The sequence below is a fragment of the Cyprinus carpio genome, chromosome B10, assembly GCF_018340385.1.
Source record: "Cyprinus carpio isolate SPL01 chromosome B10, ASM1834038v1, whole genome shotgun sequence".
Taxonomy (NCBI): domain Eukaryota; kingdom Metazoa; phylum Chordata; class Actinopteri; order Cypriniformes; family Cyprinidae; genus Cyprinus; species Cyprinus carpio.
This window is the reverse complement of record NC_056606.1, coordinates 22,973,761-22,994,303: the sequence shown is the minus strand read 5'-3', so window position 1 is coordinate 22,994,303 and position 20,543 is coordinate 22,973,761. Positions and strand designations below refer to the sequence as shown.

Genomic DNA, 20,543 nt, shown 5'->3' with positions numbered 1-20,543 from the left:
TTATTACAGCTTTACTATATGCGAAGTGATATGGAACTGTAGTGCGGTCAGGAGAGCTGCATGGAACTACGTTCGCCGTGTGTTTCCCAGAAAATAATTGGACACCTCAGAACGTTCGTCATCCAATCAGATTCAAGCATTCAATGATTCCGTAGTATAATCTACTATTGTAATCATGTGTATTCACCTGCATGTATGGAAATCTGTATGAGAATGTAATGTGCAGAAATATGGTGAAGCACATGATAGCACACAATAGGGCCCTTATTTTCACAGAACATAACATTAAGGCCTTATGACTGCATCATGATCCCATAATAGATATGAATGAAGTGTATAAGAGGGTCCACAAAAATATTCGGGAGATGGCTCTGCAGAGTTTTCTCAGCTTCATTTCATCAAGTCTATCTTTTGGCATCAAAACCCCAAGACTCTGAGAATAATTCCTTACAGCACCTGCAGAAGCCACCACAATAGCATTTCGTTAACAAGTTTCTAGCATGTTGTTAACATTATTAGCTAGTGAATAGCATGTCGCTAGCATGTGGTTAGCATGATTAGCAAGTGACTAGCATGTTTTTAGCATGATTAACAAGTGACTAATATGTTGCTGGTATTATTAGCAAAGTGACTAGCATGTTGCTAGCATGATAAGCAAGTGACTAGCATGTTGTTTACATGTTTTTAGCATGTTTGATAACATGATTAGCAAGTGACTATCAAGTGACTAGCATATCATCAGCATGGTTAAAAAGTAACTAGCATGTCGCTAGCATGTTTCCAGTATGATTATCAAAAGATTAGCATGTTGTTAGCATGATTAGCAAGTTACTAGCATGTTGCTAACATTTTTCTAGCCTGATTAGAAAGTTACTAGCATGTTATTAGCATGTTTCTATGCTAATCCAGCTAAAACCAGTTGATTCAGTAATACAAAAGCTAAAAAACAGCTAAGACCAGCGTGACCTGCTAAAACAGTGGCCAAAACCACTTTAAAACCAGCTTGGGACCAGCCAAAGGAAACCAATCAGCTTAGGCTGGTTTTAGCTGTATTTTCAGTAGGGAGTTTTTAAGCTTTGCTATGGCAGTAGACAGTCTGAATCTAACATTTAAAAACAGTCTGAAGTTTGACCCAAGTTTGGGGAGTTTTAGTTTTTCAAGCCAACTTAATTAATATTTATGCAGTAATTATGGTACATTTTCCCCATTGAAAATAGTACACTTTTTTTCTAATTTTTTAAAATTATATTTCAATTAATGTAGTATTTCTGATTAAAATAGAGACTAGGCCTTTAAAATTCAATTTTTGACGGCAGAATAGCACCATAGAAAAATCTGTAATTTCATGGTGTAACCACTAGATTCCTGCATAGGAGTGTATAGAGAGGCTTGGGAATTCCCTAGTTGTTTTTATACATCATTGTTTACTTTTATAAGGTTGTGGATTTAAATGTATATTAAGGCTTTCTCAAAAACTACTTTTTGTCAAGGTTTATAATTTTTGTTGTTTTAAATGTTGATTTGAAGTGTAGGTTTTTGCATTATTATAACTACATTCAAACCTGAATACAGAAAGTATTTTGTTACAAAAAACATTAACATTTTATAAAATGTAACAAAAATGAACAGGAATGCTATATCAGAGGTTAATCCTAATCTGGTTCTGATCTGATTTTAACCTCTTATTTCAGTCTTCTGACTCATTTTGGCTATATGGTTATAGCCATACCAATTCATTTGAGTATGTATAATTCTGCATGTGTGTGTCTGTGAGTGTGTGTAAGTAAGTATGTGAGTGGATGTATCTGTTTTATACTCTTGATGTTTTAGAGTGTAATCCCCTTCCTTTTATTTTACATATTTGCAGTGTTACAGTCACACCAGTTTATAGGTGTGTGTGTACAAGTGTGTGTCCGCACATGTGTGAGTTGGTGTGTTGATTTTGCACTCTAAATATTTCAGAGTTTCACCCCTTCATTGCTGTGCAATTTTTGTCTGCATTGTGGAGGATTTGTAGATTGTACAAACAAAAATTTTCTGTATTTTAAATTTTTGTCCCCATTTCCCATTAATTTCCTATGACCATAAGACCATAAGTGTAATTATTTTTTTATGACCGCTTAGCTTTTTCGAAACATCCCCTCAATTTTTTTTTTTTTGTTCACATACCAAGTGCCATAAAAGTCACAAAGTTTCGTACCATTATGGTGAAGCTATGATTTAAAAAAAATCAAAATGTAAAATTCTCCGGTCAAAAGTGACTGAAGACTGCACATTAACTAGCTTTACAGAGTTGCTCATGATGTTTCACAGCTCAGCCATGTTTGAAATGTTGGTAAAGTCTGATGACGTGATAAATTTGAAGAAGTGGTATAAAGTCTTGAACATAAGAGAAGAAATCTTTTGCCAGGATAACTGTGAATCGAATCATCACACCATGAGTCACGATTACTTATGTAGACCTATTTATATGATTTTTAAACATTTTATGTACTTTAAAGTAATGCTAAAATAGCATTTATTCGGTTGCATATTTGTTATCATAATTCAGCTTTGCTGATCATATATTCATTTCTAAAGGTTTCTTATCTGACACAACACTTTAAATATGATTCATGATTTTACATTGACAATATGTGATATTAGCAGGTTAAACCAGACACTTCCACTCAATCACAGCAATGGAGGATTATTTGAGAAGTCAGATGAGAGGGATTTCTCTGGTCTTCTACTACCTGACCTTGATCCTCGGCATTCCTGGAAATGCATTTGTCATGTATGTTGCTGGATTGAAGATGAAGAGGACTGTTAATACAGTAGGGTTTCTGAATCTAGCGATTGCTGACCTCTTGTCCTGCCTTCTCACTCTTTACTATGTGACCGAGAGCACTTTTGATAATCCCTGGCCTTACGGATCCTTAATGTGCAAGATTCTCCCCTTCATTATGCTCATCACCATGTTTGCCAGCGTTTTCACCTTGAACTTGATTAGTCTGGATCAGTTTGTTCAGGTGATGACACCGGTTTGGGCTCAGAATCATCGCAGCTTGTTCATTGCATGACTGTCCTGTGCAATGGCTTGGATTCTCGCTTCAATTCTTAGTCTGCCTTTTATGATGTTAAGAGAGACTTACACAAAAAATAGTAAAACATACTGCCTGCATTTTCAACCTGATTAAGACAATTTTATATTGTATGAAAGTTTAAGCATCATCAGATTTGTGTTTGGCTTTTTGATTCCTCTCATATGCATCACAACATGCTACGGATTCATCGCATGCAAGTTATTCAGCATGATTCGCTGGCATAAGTGTTTTTGTATTTTTTGTCATTATTATAAAAATGGATTGGAGGACTATATTACTTTTTATGTAAAGGTACTTTGTCAATGGTAGCGCTGGCTAACTGGCTCAAGGACTCCTCTCTGAGCCAGTCACAAAAGGCTTGGCCAGCTGACCAATCAGTGCAGAGTGGGCTTATGGAAGGGAGTGGTTTGCTCTGAACTTGCTTGGAACGAATCTTTTTGAAATAATTGGCAAATGACTGTAATATTAAATGTATATTCTGAGGAAATAACAATGTTTTCTGACCTTAGATGCATTTAAACCTGTTGTAGGGGACCCCAACACAATATTAGGACACTTTAAAATACCATATGACCTGCTCTTTAAGAAAAATAAAAAATGAATATACATAATTTAAAGCTTGCATTTTTGAAAAAAACTAAGGCTGATGATACACGGGGCAACTTTGGCATCAATGTTGCCATCAATAGGCAACCAGGTGAGACACGGGGCTCACAACTGATCTAAAATATCCAGATAGAAATGTTACCCATTCTCAATGGGACGTGCCCAAGCAATATTGTTCAAAAAAAGTTGCCCGGCAAAATTTCTCAAAAAGTTGCCCCGTGTATCATCAGCCTAAAACATATTTTACTTTATTTTTTCATATTCCAGTGCTTCGGTCATTTTATAATTTTGCTGTTATGTTTTTTTTGTTTTTTGCTCACTTTTGTGTTATGTGGACTTATCATAAATTAAAAGCAAAGTGTGTTATGTATAAACAGTGTTTTGCATATAAAGTGCAAAAAAAATAAAGTTTAAATGTATGTTCATTGGAATGTTCATTAAACATTAAATTAATTTTGAGTGAAGATTGTTCATTATTAGTGCAAATAGTTGCTAACAACAGTTTTCTCTGAGTCAGGTAGCCAAAGCATAATGTTTTCAATTCTAAACATCTTTTTAAAAAAACATCACGTTCAGATATGCTTTAAAAGCAAAAAATAATCAGTTACATCTTTACACACATGCACACAACTTCCTCATTTTCCTCACGACATTCTGTACACTCTTAAAAATAAATATTTTTATTAGCATCAATGGTTTTATGAAGAACCTTAAACATCAATGGACTCTTTCAAATGCAGAAAGGTCCTTTATAGTCAAAAAAGGTTCTTAAGATTTTAAAAATGTTCTTCAAAATGGTTCTTTTAGGAACTGTTAACTGAAAGGTTCTTTTGGGAACAAAAAAATGGTTGTTCTATGGCCTCACTGCAAAAACACCCTTTTGGAACCTTTATTTTTAAGAGCATACTCAAGCTATATACAGTATATATTGTTGCCCAGCTCTAAACTGCTAAATGCTAAAAGTTCCTGTGTGCGTTGAGCTGAGAACTGCCTGCTCGTTGTTTTAGTTTTGTCTGTGAAGAATGTGGCAATCATCAGCTGTTAAAGAGGTGGTGGAGGGGGACAGAGGAGATACTTTAATGTTTTGAAGAGATTACGTGTGTCTGAAGCGCTGTTGATCTTGTTGTGGAAGTATGAAGATTTGGCAGTATAGACTTATACATGATACATGATACATACTCTGATATAGTCTGATGGATCTTTTGATTTGCACCTTTTTCTCTCTGCTGCCCTGAGTTTAGACCGATGCTCACAAAGAACATCAGATAACCAGGGGTAAGAAGGGGCAGCCCGTGCTGGCCTGGAGGAGAGAGGACATATATTGTCTAGACAAAAAGGTAAAGTGGAGCATAAAGTGTCAGTTGCTGCATTCACATCCAGGGAGAGTATGTTTTGCCTAAAAGTAACCGGAAGAGGTGTTGGTGGCACACAAGTAGCAAGATGTAGGTTAAAGTGGTCATATGATGTTGCTAAAAAGAACATTATTTTGTGTATTTGGTGTGATGAAATGTTTTTAAGGTTTAAGGTAAAAAAAAAAACAAAAAAACAAAAAACAACAACACTATTTTTCACATACTGTACATTATTGTTTCTCCTCTATGCCCCGCCTTTCTGAAACGCGTCGTTTTTTTACAAAGCTCATCAGTCTGAAAAGCAAGGAGTGCTCTGATTGGCCAGCTATCCAGTAAGTTGTGATTGACTGAATGAAATGTTACGCCCCTTACTATACTTTGATGTGTGTCCCAGTCAGAACACCAGCGAGTCAAGACAAAAACAATAAAACCCATTACAACCGATCCATTTGTTGCATCCAGTGGGGACATAATTACAGATTATAATGACCTATACTGTGTTTTTACGCGTTGCATTGCATTGCATCGCGCCACGTAAACATAAAATGTCTGCATTTGTGATCGGAGAAACGACAAACAAGCGCTACTCTACACCAGCGGTTTTCAATTCTAGTCCTCGCGCCCCCCAGCTCTGCATATTTTGCATGTCTCTCTTTGTTTTGTTTTTTTATATACTTTAATTGTAAGGATTTTTCAAAAATAAACACAAAACAGACAAACAACACTGTCTCGGAATACACAAGCAGAAAGAAAAAATATATATATAAATAAATCTATATTACAGTTTTTCGACATAAGCCAGTTTAGAGAGCAAACAGGTTGTTGAAGGTGGGAAGGGGGAAGTCTGAAAATGGATAGAAGAAACAATGTGAGAGGACGAGTGCGTATGCGAGGTGGGCGATGAGGAGGGCAAAAAAGAGGAAGAGGAGGAGGCGGAGGAGAAGGAAGAGGGCAAGAAAGAGGAAGAGGAGGGCAACAAAGAGGAAGAGGAGGAGGAAGAGGGCAAGAAAGAGGAAGAGGAGGAGGAAGAGGAAGACAAAGAGTGGAAATATCTGATGAAATGCGAGCAACAGTCATAGACCATGTTCTTGTCCATGGACTGACAATGAGGGAAGCAGGACTTAGAGTGCAACCCAATTTGAGCCGATTTTCTGTGTCCACCATAGAAAGGACATTCAGAGAAGAGAACAGGTACAGTATACTACTTTATTTTTGTAATTGCAAATTTACTGTACTACAAGCAGCTGTTTCAATAGACATTTGTAAAGTAAATCACTGTATATAGTACTGCATGAATATTTTTTGTAACTGCACATCTACCTTTTGTAGAATTGCAAGGCTGCCACATGCAGGTGGAAGGACACCTATATTCACTCGGGAGCAAGAGGCCGTTATACTGGGCATGGTCCTTCAACATAATCTAATACAACTCAGAGAAATCCAGGAACGAGTGATACAAGACAACACACACTTCCAGGGAATCAACAGTGTGAGCATTTCCACAATTGACCGTGTCTTCCATCGAAACAAGGATGCGAATGAAACAAGTATACAGAGTACCTTTTGAGCGCAACTCATCAAGGGTGAAAGAATTGTGCGCTCAGTATGTGCAAGTAAGTGTACATATTTGTAAGAAACATTTACTGTAATTCAGATTGTCTACAGTACTAACACATACTATGTGAATGACATTACTCTTCAGTACATACAATGTATGTGAATCAGAAGTGCATACAGTAGGCCTAATTGTACCCTACAGTATAGCACTGTCTCTGTACAACTTACAAACTTCTAAATACAGTATATTGTATGTCTACACAGAAAATATTTGACTTGGAATCCTTGGACAGACCCCATGAGTTCATCTTTGTCGATGAAGCAGGCTTCAATCTAACGAAGAGGAGAAGGAGAGGCCGAAACATGATTGGACAGCGGGCCATTGTTGAAGTCCCTGGTCAATGAGGTGGCAATGTCACAATCTGTGCTGCTATCAGCAACCATGGTGTTCTGCATCACCATGTTACACTCGTGCCATATAATACCCAGCTTCTTCTAAGATTTATTGCAAATCTAAGAGATATTTTATTTGAGCAGCAGGTTCAAGAGCAGCAGGGTCAAGAGCTAAATGAGAATCCCATTCCCACCTATGTGATAGTGTGGGACAATGTCAGTTTTCACTGAGCTGCTTAGGTAAGGGAATGGTTAAACATCAATGGGCAGTTTATGAACCTGTACCTCCCTCCATACTCCCCTTTCCTGAATCCGATTGAGGAGTTTTTCTCCTCTTGGAGATGGAAAGTTTATGATAGACAACCCTACACAAAAGTAAATCTGCTGCAAGCCATGGATTTAGCCTGTGGTGACATAGGTGAGGAATCATGTCAGGGCTGGATACGGCACACAAGAGGCTTCTTCCCCCGTTGCCTCAATATTGCATGTGACTTCGATGTAGTGCTCTGGCCTGACCCAGCCCAAAGACAAGAGGCACATTGATTATCACATGTCTACTCCTTTAATTTTTGATTTTATATTACAGTACATTGTAGGCTGTATACTGTACAATAAACAAATTATTTGGCCCTGAAGATTGTGCTTTCCATTTGTGAACAGTACTGACTGCTCAATAGATTTTGAATGGTTGCAGGTTCATATAAACAAATAACAATAATTACACTATCACAGAGACCAAGGACAAGTTTATGAGATGCAGGGTACAGTACTGTAAAAATAGTGGTAGAAGGAGGAAGAACCAAAAAACATGCAAAGAGCAAAGCAGAGTAGTAATTTCTGATCAGGTTTGAGCTACTATGATAGAACATGTTTTCGTTCATCAAAAGACAAATGACGGAAAAATATTAACTTTGTTTTGAGATTAAAAATTTACTTCTCCCTGAGAACTATGTTTTGAACAATGTATTTTCTATTTGTTGGTGTATTATTTACTGACTGCTTGATAGTGGATATCATTATGATCACTTTGTTTATGATTTGAGAGCAGTGTTTGATTTTGAACACAGGTAAAACTGTTTTGAGGCGAAAGTTTCATTTTGCAAGAGGAGTCAGAGGTTTTGAAAATAGTGCTTGAAGATGAGGTTTTGTGTTCAATGTTTTCAGAAAATGGAGCAAGGTTTCAGAAATTGTTTTAGCAATTAAGAAAAACTGTAATAATAAAGTAACTAAAAAATTATAATGATAATGACAATAAATATTTAGTTTAGTAGCCAGAAGTACTGTAGTAAAAACCTGCAAAACAACCAGTCAAGGTGCCCAGAAAGATGTACAGCTTTAACCTGAGGAGCCACTAGGGGCTGGTTGAATGATTGACTTGTCCAAATGGCCCAGAAATGGATCCCAAACATCTGAAAGTTTTTCAATGGAATTAGTCATCAAGAATTTGAGTCTTTCCATTTGAATAACAGAGATCATGTCCATAATCCACAATCAAAAGGAAGGGGGTAAGGGTGACTTCCAGTTCTTAAGCACAAGTCTCTTAGCCACAGTCATACCCAGGGTTAAAGACTGTCCCTGGGAGGCAGGAGGTGTGCTGTGAAATACCAAAGATAGCAAGTTCTGCATCCGGTGGAAGAGGCATATTGTAAGCCTTGGAATACTAGTCAAATATGCTTGACCAAAGCCCAGACAATAAAGGGCAAAACCAGAAAGCATAAGAAGTTGTATCTTCTGCCACCTTGCACCGGTCACACATTGTTGAAACAGAGGGGGAAATTTACCTGAGCAGACCTATATTGTGCCCAGACACTTATCCCACATATTGTCAGAGAGCTCAACTCCCAGGTCTTCCTCCCAGGCTGCTTTAAATCTCTCAGTAGAGGCTGCAACACAGCTTTCAATTAAACAAACAAATTTGGAAATAAGATGCCTAGTATCAGGAGGATTTAGAAAAACATCAAAAAACACATACTTTTCAGGGAGTTGTTCGAAATTACTAATTTTGGAATTTCTCTCTTAACTGGCTAAAGGATGCAAACCTTCCCTCAACATAAAGGGCCTTGATGGACTTTAAGCCCTTCTCCTTCCAGGCAAAATAAGTTCTATCAGTCCAGAACGTTAACTTTTTTAGAATTGATCATCATTCTAAGAAGGAGCGGGGCAAGAATATCACAGAATCTTTAAGAAAATTCTGAGCTAAATCCATCTGGTCCTGCCGTCTTCCAAGGAAGTGACTAAATGGCAGCGACTATCTCCTCCAAAGTAAAATCAGAGTCCAGGTCGGACCTAGCAATGTCGCTAAGTTTAGGTATTTCAAGAGAGTCAAAAAAATTTGTTAAATCAGAATGATTGGCTGTACTATTGGAAATATAGAGTTCACTATAAAAATCTTTGAAATGGGCATTATAGTTTTTTTCTCGATTGCTTAAACAATATAAGCAGGCTTTTGAGCTAAAATTTCAAGACCATAACGCCATTTTTCAGAAAGCAAACCCATTTTGCTGAACTATAAACACTATTCCCCTGTTTTTAACACATGAGTCATATTTGGTGAACTCTTACTGCAAAACTCTACACACAAATCCCTACATTTCTCAGTGCTTACACCATGTGGTCATTTAGAAAGCACTAGCACTCAATATTGTTCACTTAAGTCAGCATAACTTGAGCTCAGTTAGCACACAGACACCCACGTGGAAACACTAAGAGTCAAAATTTATCACACACCAATCAGAACCTTCAATAGATAGATAAAAGAGCCCCATTCAGTTCATTCAGTTTTGGAACAATGGATCCAGAGAGATGTGATCGAAAAGGTCAAGGACACCAGAGAGGAGGAAGAGGATGAGCAAGAGCAGTAAGGAGTGGAGGAAGAGGACGAGGATGAGGGGCAAGGAGACAAGGAGTCTCAGATGAAATTTGTGCCACTAGTTGACCATGTCCTTGTCCATGGTATGACTATGAGCGAGCCTGGGCAATGAATTCAGCCAAACTTAAGTTGCTTCACCGTCGCCTCGATCATAAGAACATTCAGGGAGGAAAACAGGTAGATGTACCTCAGTGTACTCTACAGTAACTTTTGAGAGCTGTACTCTGTTACAACACGTGCATTAAATTCCCAAAAAGGATGTGTTACAGTCACAGTATTCAGTACTTCTATTTGTGTAGGACACAGAGACGATGGAATGGAAGAAGCCTGACTAGACATTACAGTTGATGTGTGACAGGGTGGATCAGTCATGCGAGAGGATTTTACCCCCGCTGCCTGACCAGGGCCAGTATAGCCTGTGATCCAGTTTAGCCTGTGATGTTGACGAGATTCTCTGCAATATATTTTTGTTGTTGTTTGGTGTATTGTACTGTACAGTACATTAAGGAATAGAAAATGTGCAAATGTATACACGTGTTCATCATGTGAAATGTTCATTGAGGGTTCCTGTGGCTCAGTGGTAGAAAATTGCATTAGGAACACAAAAGGTTGTGGGTTTGATTCCCAGGGAACACATGTTAGGTAAAAAAATGTTAGCCTGAATGCACTGTAAGTCGCTTTTGATAAAAGTGTCTGCTAAATGCTTAAATGTAAATTTAGTGTAGATTCACTGGCATTTGCTTATTATTGGTTTTTGGTTTTGGTTTTTGTAGTATTGTTATGAATTTATCTCACCAGTGTGTAAGACTATGTTGTAGTATGTGTGTTTTTGAGGGCTTGTGTGTGATGTCTGAGGGCAAAGTTGGGTTTTTCAGCAAGAGTGAATGGTTTTGAGTGTAGAGCCTCATTTTGAACTGAAAATAGGTTGTTTGGGTAATTGGGTGAGACGTTATGGATTTGTGTTTACTGTTTTGAGAATATGAGGCATAGTTTCAAGAAATGTGTTTAAGCAATCGAGAAAAACTGTAATTGTTTCATGCACATTATTTTCCATTCTATATTAATTCTACAGTATACATCTTTTTTTATTTTATTCTTATATTTTTATTGTTTACTTTTATTTCATTCTTTCATAGCTATATTTATGTATATTTTCATCTGTGTTGTATTCTTTAATAATTGCACTGTCCATGGAGCGGACCTGACTCACATTTCACTGCTGGTTATACTGTATATGCTCTATATAATTGTGTATGTGTCACGGTTCATGAATCAGCTGTCTCACACTGAGGTGTCTGTGTGAGTGTAATTGTGTGGGTGTGGTTACTCATTGTGTTGATTAGTGTCACCAGCTGTCGTTGATTTCACTTCCCTTTATTTGTCAGTAAATTCCCTCTCATGTTGTCAGATCGTTGTGGTGGTTCCCTGGTGTGCGTCCTGTTCTTGTGTCTCGTCAAGCCCAGTTCTCCGTTTGATTTCGTCAGTTCTTCGTGTCGTTTGGATTTCGTCAGTTCCTCGTGTCGTCTGGATGTTCCACAGTTCCTGGGTTTCTCTTCACGCTCTTCACCGCACCACCACCGGATCGCCATCTCGTCCCTGCTTCACCACCACCACCTGATTGTTTGTCCCCAGCCTGTGTCTTTACTCTGACCCTCATTATTATTAAACTTGTTAACTTGCATCTTGCATCCTCTCATTATTCATCACAGAACGATCTGACCAAACAATGGATGCAGCAAGCACTTCTCAACTCCAGGATTTCATCGCTCACAGTATCTCACGTATGGACCAACAGGAAGAAAACATCTCAGGCACAGGTCGAGCGGTACAAGCACTCATGAAGCAGGTGTCCGAGCTCACCCAACAGGTACAGCTTCTACGGACTCCCACTGTGCTCCCCACGCCGCCCGTTCCCCCACCACCAGCGCCGGCAGCAGCGGAAGGACCAGAGCCACGCCTACCCACACCAGAAGGATATTCCGGTGAGCCTGAATTTTGTAGAGCATTCCTCACGAGATGTTCAATGCATTTTGCTTTACAACCACGTAGTTTTCAGAGTGAACAGACAAAGGTAGCGTTTGTACTCACCCTGCTGTCAGGAAGAGCAGCGCTTTGGGAAACGGCGGTGTGGGAGAACGGACACAACTGCTGCACCTCGTTCCAGGCACTCTCCGAAGAAATGCGGAGAGTTTTCGATCGGGCAGTGGCGGGTAAGGAGGCGGCCAGATTACTCGCCGAACTGCGACAGGGAGAAGGCTCGGTGGCGGATTTTTCCATTCAGTTCCGCACCCTGGCCGCAGAGTGCCATTGGAACGAGGAAGCGCAGTGGGATATGTTCCTGCATGGGCTGGCTGACCGCGTTTATAAGGAGATATACGCCATGGATTTACCAGAGACACTGAACGGACTGATAGAACTCACCCTGAGAGTGGACGCGCGTCTTAATCGTGTAACCCGGCTGACGCGTCCCAGCCGTCCACAGCCCAGCTCAGAGAACCACCAGGCCGATGGTGCGAGCGCGGTCAGCGCCGCATTCGATCATGAGCCCATGCAGGTGGGGAGAGCTCGGCTTTCCCGGGAGGAGAGAGAGAGGCGGAGATCCCAGGGACTTTGCCTATACTGCGGCCGGGCGGGCCACTACATCCACTCCTGTCCGGTAAAAGAGCAGGCCCGGTAGTAAGTATGAGGCTACTATCGGGTGGGATCTCCGCCGTGAAGCCCTCATCACCATCATCGACCCTCCTCCCGGTAAGACTGAGATGGCAGACGTTGACGCACTGCACCAATGCACTACTGGATTCGGGAGCGGAGGGTAATTTCATGGATTTTAAATTGGCGGTTCAACTGCAGATCCCCATCACTCCCCTCTCGCACCAGATCACCGTCAACGCACTCAATGGACAAGAACTTCCCCGAATCTCTCATTCCACCGAAAGTATCACCCTCATCACTTCTGGCAATCACACTGAAACCCTCTCATTTCTCCTCATGGACTCACCACTGGCACCAGTGGTTTTGGGACACTGTGGCTCTTTAAACACAACCCCCGGGTCGACTGGTGCACTAACACAATTTCCACATGGAGTAACCACTCATGAATCTTGTTTAGTGTCTGCCTGTCCCTCTGTGTCTGGTTCTGTGTTTCAGAGTAAGGCAGCAGATTTGTCTAACGTGCCCGCGGAGTACCTCGACCTGAAGGAAGTGTTCAGTAAGTCCCGTGCTGCTTCTCTCCCTCCGCATCATTCCTATGACTGTGTGATAGATCTACTGCCAGGTAAGACTCCGCCTAAGGGCAAACTTTACTCTCTTTCTGTTCCTGAGAGGGAGGCCATGGAGAAAAATATATTTCTGATTCTCTGGCCTCTGGGTTCATCCAGCCTTCCTCTTCTCCTGCGGGGGTGGGGTTCTTTTTCGTTGGAAAGAAGGATGGTTCTCTGCGACCTTGCATTGACTACCGAGAGCTGAACAATATCACGGTAAAGAATTCTTATCCTTTGCCATTGATGTCTTCAGCTTTCGAGAGGTTGCAGGGAGCATTCATTTTCACGAAACTGGACTTACGCAATGCATATCATTTGGTTCGCATCAGGAAGGGGGATGAATGGAAAACTGCTTTTAATACCCCCAGGGGGCACTTTGAATATTTGGTTATGCCCTTCGGGCTTTTCAACAGCCCAGCGGTTTTCCAGGCCCTCGTGAATGACGTGTTGAGAGACATGGTAGATCAATTTATATATGTTTACCTGGATGATATATTGATTTTCTCTTCGTCTCTCCAGGAACACGTTCAACACGTCAGGCGAGTGCTCCAGAGACTCTTAGAGAATGGGCTTTTTTGTCAAGGCGGAGAAATGCTCGTTTCATGCACAGTCTGTTCCCTTCCTAGGGTACATCATCTCTTCTGAGGGAGTGCGCATGGACCCTGACAAGGTTAAGGCTGTGGTAGATTGGCCAAATCCAGATTCCCGTAAGGCCCTACAGCGGTTTCTGGGGTTCGCCAATTTTTACCGGCGTTTCATTCGCAACTTCAGCCAACTAGTCGCACCTCTGACTGCCTTGACCTCCCCCTGAACGACGTTCAGGTGGTCGAACACTGCCGAGGCAGTGTTCACCAACCACAAGAGTCGCTTCGTTTCGGCTCCCATTCTCGTCACCCCTGACCCCACACGTCAGTTCGTGGTGGAGGTCGACGCGTCGGAGGTGGGAGTAGGAGCAGTGCTTTCACAATGCGCTTCCTCAGACGATAAGATGCATCCCTGCGCATTCTTTTCTCATCGATTATCGTCTGCCGAACGTAATTATGACATTGGTAATAGAGAGTTGTTAAGTTAAGTTAGCGTTGGAGGAGTGGCGTCATTGGTTAGAGGGGTCTGGGGTACCTTTTATCGTTTGGACCGACCATAAGAATCTTGAATATATCAGATCAGCTAAAAGACTCAACTCCAGGCAGGCTCGGTGGGCTCTTTTTTTCGGACGTTTTGATTTTGCTCTCTCGTACCGCCCTGGGTCTAAAAACATCAAACCCGACTCTTTATCTCGTATTTTTGATCCACCCAAATGCCCAGTCACTCCCGAGTGTATTATACCTGAGAAAGTTGTCATCTCCACTCTGGTATGGGAGATCGAATCGAAGGTCAAGACAGCCTTAGAAGGGGTAACGCCTCCGCCTGGTTGCCCACCGAGTCGTTTGTTTGTGCCGGAGGGGTTACGGTCCGACGTTATTCGATGGGGTCATTGTTCCAACGTGGCTTGTCATCCAGGAGTGACTCGCACTAGTTTTCTAGTTAAGGAACGATTCTGGTGGCCACTTATGGCTCGCGACATTCATGATTTTGTTTTGGCTTGTTCAGTCTGTGCCACTGGTAAGACATCTAACCGACCCCTAGACGGGTTACTTCGACTGCTGCCTGTCCCTTCGAGACCCTGGTCCCATATCGCTCTAGATTTTGTCACCGCCCTCCTGCCCTCTAATGGCATGACGGTTGTTTTAACTGTAGTGGACCGGTTCTCGAAGGCGGCACATTTCATCCCCTTGCCCAAATTACCTTCAGCCAAGGAGACAGCGGTCACAGTCATAGATCACGTCTTTTGGTTACATGGCCTCCCGATGGACGTGGTCTCTGACAGGGGTTCCCAATTCGTATCCAAATTTTGGCAAGAATTTTGTAAATTACTGGGGGCCACGGTCAGTCTGTCCTCGGGCTATCATCCCCAGAGCAATGGTCAGTCTGAGCGAGCCAATCAGGACCTTGAGAGAATGTTGCGATGTCTGGTTGCCAAGAATCCGTCCTCCTGGAGCCAACAGCTCTCTATGGTGGAGCACGCCCACAATTCATTGCCAGTGTCATCCACGGGCCTCTCGCCATTTAAGTGTAGTTTAGGTTACCAGCCACCAATTTTTCCTAGTCTGGAATCCGAAGTCGCGGTCCCCTCCGCTCACGCATTCGTCCAGAGGTGCCGCCGTACTTGGACTAGAGCCTGTGAGACTCTACTCCAAGCAGGGGGGCGCATGAAGGCCAAGGCCAATCGCCACCGGTCAAAGCCTCCCGTTTACGTCGTGGGTCAAAAAGTGTGGCTTTCTACTAAGAATATTCCTCTCCGCTCCGTGTCTAACAAGTTAGCTCCCAAATTCATTGGCCCGTTTCCTGTCACCAAAATTATTAGTCCGGTGGCAGTCCGACTCAAACTTCCTCCGGCGTACAGGAGAATTCACCCCGCCTTCCATGTGTCTAAAATCAAGCCCGTGTTTTATTCTCCCAGTAATCCGCATGCCCCGGTCGTATTAACGCTGCGACTCGTAGATGGGGAACCCACATATTTGGTAAACTGCATTCTGGACTCGAGACGGAGGGGACGCGGATTTCAGTACTTGGTGGACTGGGAGGGTTACGGTCCGGAGGAGAGAAGTTGGGTTCCTGCTAGGGACGTTCTGGATCAGTCCCTTATCGATGATTACAAAACGACAGGTAAGGTTGTCTGGGAACGCCAGGAGGCGTTCCTAGGGGGAGGGGTACTGTCACGGTTCATGAATCAGCTGTCTCACACTGAGGTGTCTGTGTGAGTGTAATTGTGTGGGTGTGGTTACTCATTGTGTTGATTAGTGTCACCAGCTGTCGTTGATTTCACCTCCCTTTATTTGTCAGTAAATTTCCCTCTCATGTTGTCAGATCGTTGTGGTTGTTCCCTGGTGTGCGTCCTGTTCTTGTGTCTTGTCAAGCCCAGTTCTCCGTTGGATTTCGTGAGTTCTTCGTGTCGTTTGGATTTCGTCAGTTGCTCGTGTCGTCTGGATGTTCCATGGTTCCTGGGTTTCTCTTCACGCTCTTCACTGCACAGACATAGATCACGTCTTTTGGTTACATGGCCTCCCGATGGACGTGGTCTCTGACAGGGGTTCCCAATTCGTATCCAAATTTTGGCAAGAATTTTGTAAATTACTGGGGGCCACGGTCAGTCTGTCCTCGGGCTATCATCCCCAGAGCAATGGTCAGTCTGAGCGAGCCAATCAGGACCTTGAGAGAATGTTGCGATGTCTGGTTGCCAAGAATCTGTCCTCCTGGAGCCAACAGCTCTCGTTGTGGTTGTTCCCTGGTGTGCGTCCTGTTCTTGTGTCTCGTCAAGCCCATTTCTCCGTTGGATTTCGTCAGTTCTTCGTGTCGTTTGGATTTCGTCAGTTCCTCGTGTCGTCTGGATGTTCCATGGTTCCTGGGTTTCTCTTCACGCTCTTCACTGCACCTCCCTTTATTTGTCGGGAAATTCCCTCTCATGTTGTCAGATCGTTGTGGTTGTTCCCTGGTGTGCGTCCTGTTCTTGTGTCTCGTCAAGCCCAGTTCTCCGTTGGATTTCGTCAGTTCTTCGTGGCGTTTGGATTTCGTCAGTTCCTCGTGTCGTCTGGATGTTCCATGGTTCCTGGGTTTCTCTTCACGCTCTTCACTGCACCACCACCGGATCGCCATCTCGTCCCTGCTTCACCACCACCACCTGATTGTTTGTCCCAGGCCTGTGTCTTTACTCTGACCCTCATTATTATTAAAGTTGTTAACTTGCATCTCGCATCCTCTCATTATTCATCACAGTATGTGACAAATAAAAATCTTGAATCTAGTTAGGTTTGACTCCCTCAGTTGTCCTCAGTGTGAAAAGATGGATCTCAAAATCATACAGTCACTGCTGGAAAGGGTTCAAATATGCAAAAGATGCTGGAAAACTTAAGAATCTGCAGGACCTGAATATTTTTCTGAACAACAGTGCTCAGTTTAACTGTTCAGAACAAACGTGGGACTCATGAACAACCATCACAAAACATAAAACCAGTCGTTGATCATCCAGGTAACCACACACAGTATTAAGAAATAAGAGTTCCCAAACTTTTGAATGGGGTTATTTTAATAATTTCAGCTATTTTCTTGTCTTGTGGACTAAATGTAAACATCTTTTATGTAAAATATCTTATTCAGGACAGTACTAAATAAAAAATAACATGCATTTTGTATGATGTCTTTTATTATGTAAAAATTATTCACATTTTCACAGATTCTGCAAGGGGTTCCCAAACTTTTGCATGCCACTGTATAAGTTGCGTCAATTTAAAAAGAAAAAAATAGGGTCGCTATTAAAAAACTTGAAAACCACTGATGTAGAGGCACGTATTTCCAATGAGCCTATGTTGCAACAACAAACAACAGATATAGAAACAAAGTATTAAGCAAACACTTATGCGCTACTGCCTTCTCTGCTGACTAATTGGTTCAGCTACATCAGTCTTATCTTTAGACACGCACATTTACCGGCAGTTACTAAGAAACTTTGTCAGCATTTACCTCTTTTTTTTTTTTTTTTTGTAAGATTGAAAATGATCAAAGACTTCTTCTTTCCTGTCCCAAACCTATCTTCCATAACAAAAGGGCGATTTGGCATTACTGAAGGCACAGAGGTGCTGATTATGTACTAACTAGTCTTGATTCAACATTAACACTGAAGTGCTACCTATTTCAATATAATATACGTCACAGTGACAACATGGCAAATGTAGTATGTCCAGATTACATCCATACAACACACATTCATATTACATAAAACATACTCTTATAGTGGTCGTGAAATAATTATTTATTTTAAAAAACACCTACTCAAGAATATGCGACTTCAGATGCAGCCAATGAAATGGTGTGTTTACGGAACACTACAGTGATTGTTTTCATATCATTATAAATTAATTAGTTTGTTAACTAGATGCTGCATTAGTAAAGGACAGGCTGAGAGGTTGCTAACATTAGTAGTAGCCACCTCAACCTTAAAACAATGTAATGAAAGTACACTCAAGTCCGACCCAAATGTTTAATGTCATGATGGTTACCATCAATTTGCATTAGTTTGTGTCCAGTTGGTGTCTTCTATGCATTTGTTAAGCCAGCGAAGTTGCTAGTGACGTGAAATATCTGAATGCGAATTTCAAATTCATCTATGCCACTTTTTCATTCTTGAAGTGCACTTTTGCCTGTTTGGAGATAATATAAATTATTTCAGACCGCCGCTTGAACTGTGTAGATATTTAAAGATGACCAGAAAAATGGGTCCCCTCTTACCATCTGCCCCATGGATGATCTTGCCGGATCCACTCCTGACCTAGATCCCAGCCCACCATCTCCTCACGGTATGGAGCATAAGCCCAAGCCCACCGATGACGGATAGCCAGAGCCCAACCCATCAGACCAGGTGCGAGAGCCGGCTACAGTGCCCACCGTAAGGGAGAGAGCCGCGGACGGTGTGAGCGTGGAGTGGAGTGGAGCCCCCTGCATTGCGGCTGAGAGTGAGCTGAATATGGAACACCAAAAGGGCCAAAATAAGGAGGTGGATCTTATAGATTGGGAATCGGAACTGGAAATTGAACTGCCCCCTCTTCTCACTCTGTCGTTTCCGCTGGTCCCGTCCAGCCCTCCTTTGTCCTTGGTTTCCACGTCCAGCCCTGAGGGGGCTTCCAATCCTCCAGTGTCTGCTCCTAGAAAGTGTCCTCCAGTGCCCACTCCTAGAAAGTGTCCTCCAATGCCCGCTCCTAGAAAGTGTCCTCCAGTGCCCGCTCATAGAAAGTGTCCTCCAGTGCCCGCTTCTAGAATGTGTCCTCCAGTGCCAGCTCCTCCAAAATGCCTGCCCTCCCACCCGCTCCTGCATCCTCCACCGCTGTCGTCTGGTAGCCCCTCTGCTCACCCTCAGCCCACCATCTATGCGGCCATTCCTCCTCCATGGCTCCTCCCACCGTTGGCTCCACCTTGGGCCGCTGTTATGGCTGTGGCCTGCTGGACTCCTCCTGGCTCCTCCCTCCATCTCCTCCCTGGCTCCTCCCTCCGTGGTCTCTGTCTGCCAGCCCCCTCCCGGGGGTCTGTCCTCCACTGGAGCCTCCTCCCAAGTTCCTACTTGCGCCTCACAGTGACAGACACAGTGGGTGTGGCTTTTATTAACAGAAAATAAGGAAACGTAAGGAAAGAAATAAAAGTGTCCAAAGGGGAAGAGTGTCCAAAATAAACAGGGAATCTGGTGTCCTCGTTGTGCTGCGGAGTTCATGTAGGTGGGGCAGTGTTCAGGAAGGAAGGGTCCAGGTAAGGGGCAGAGTCCGGCGGCCACACCCGCTCCCCTCTTCAGTCCGGGGCGCGAGGGGCGGCGGCTTCTTTCAGCGGCCAGACGGCCCGTTATTTTGGCCCGACGGCCATGTAACGGGTGCGGCAACTCACGTCTCTGGCGGTGCGGGAGTCCCTCTACGAACCCTTCCTAGACCCACGAGGACACCAGCGTGCATGCATGAGGAAGAGACCGGTCTCCCGAGGAAAGGCGCTCTCGGCATTTAAACAGCGGTGGTGATGAGCCTCGAATTACATCAGGTGTGCCCCATCACATGCTGCCAGCCCTGGCTCGTCCAGCGCCCCTCCTCTCTCACACATCCATTCCTCTCAGGAGCCTGGTGAAGTGCGGTGATTAAGGGACGGGGTGACGATGATAATTAGGGGGGAGGCAGCCAACTCGTCACACATGTCCCAGGTTAAATACTGATTTTCCCACACCTGTCAGTTCCCTCATTATCCTGCCTTTATTACCCATGTCCTTTCAGTTCAGTTTTGTCGGGTCTACAAGTCAGTGCGTGTGTCTTCCTCCTGTTTCCTTTGTTGGATTTACCCATGTGTTGGATTAATAAAGACTTTCGCTTATCCTTGGCTCCGTGTTCCTTCCTGCACAGTAGAGTGACACAAGGATACAGCGTAATCTACTAGAGTCAATTATTACAGAGTAAAACAGAATACAATGAAATGTAACAATTTATTATCAGTCAGGTAAATATGTATTATGCCAATTACATAGCAAATTCAAAGATATCAAATCAATACAATACATCAAATTCTCGAAAATAAATCTAAGAGTAAGATGCATACCTGGCTTTTACGAAAATACATAGAATGAAGTGTGTGGACACACTTCATACCACAGGCTCATTCTGGCTACAGAAGGCCCCGACCCTTTTGCTGCAATCCTTTAAATACAACACCAAGATAAAACATCCCCCAAATGGAGGCATGTACAAACAATTAGAATTTGCATTAAGCCAGGTGCCAGACCTGGGTGATTTACACCTCAATGGGAACAGAAGGTAATTTGCAAGGAAGACCCTGGGAAAGGGCACTCCCATTACAGGTAAGC

The 20,543-nt window shown here is 42.7% G+C and overlaps 1 long non-coding RNA gene across 1 annotated transcript; it reads left to right on the top strand.

Moving 5' to 3' along the window:
* The first annotated feature begins 6,019 nt into the window (after positions 1 to 6,019).
* LOC122138766 lies at positions 6,020 to 7,837 on the top strand. The gene is made up of 3 exons (XR_006155791.1): positions 6,020 to 6,235; positions 6,374 to 6,657; positions 6,866 to 7,837. It is a non-coding gene; the product is annotated as an uncharacterized LOC122138766 (long non-coding RNA).
* The last annotated feature ends 12,706 nt before the right edge of the window (positions 7,838 to 20,543 follow it).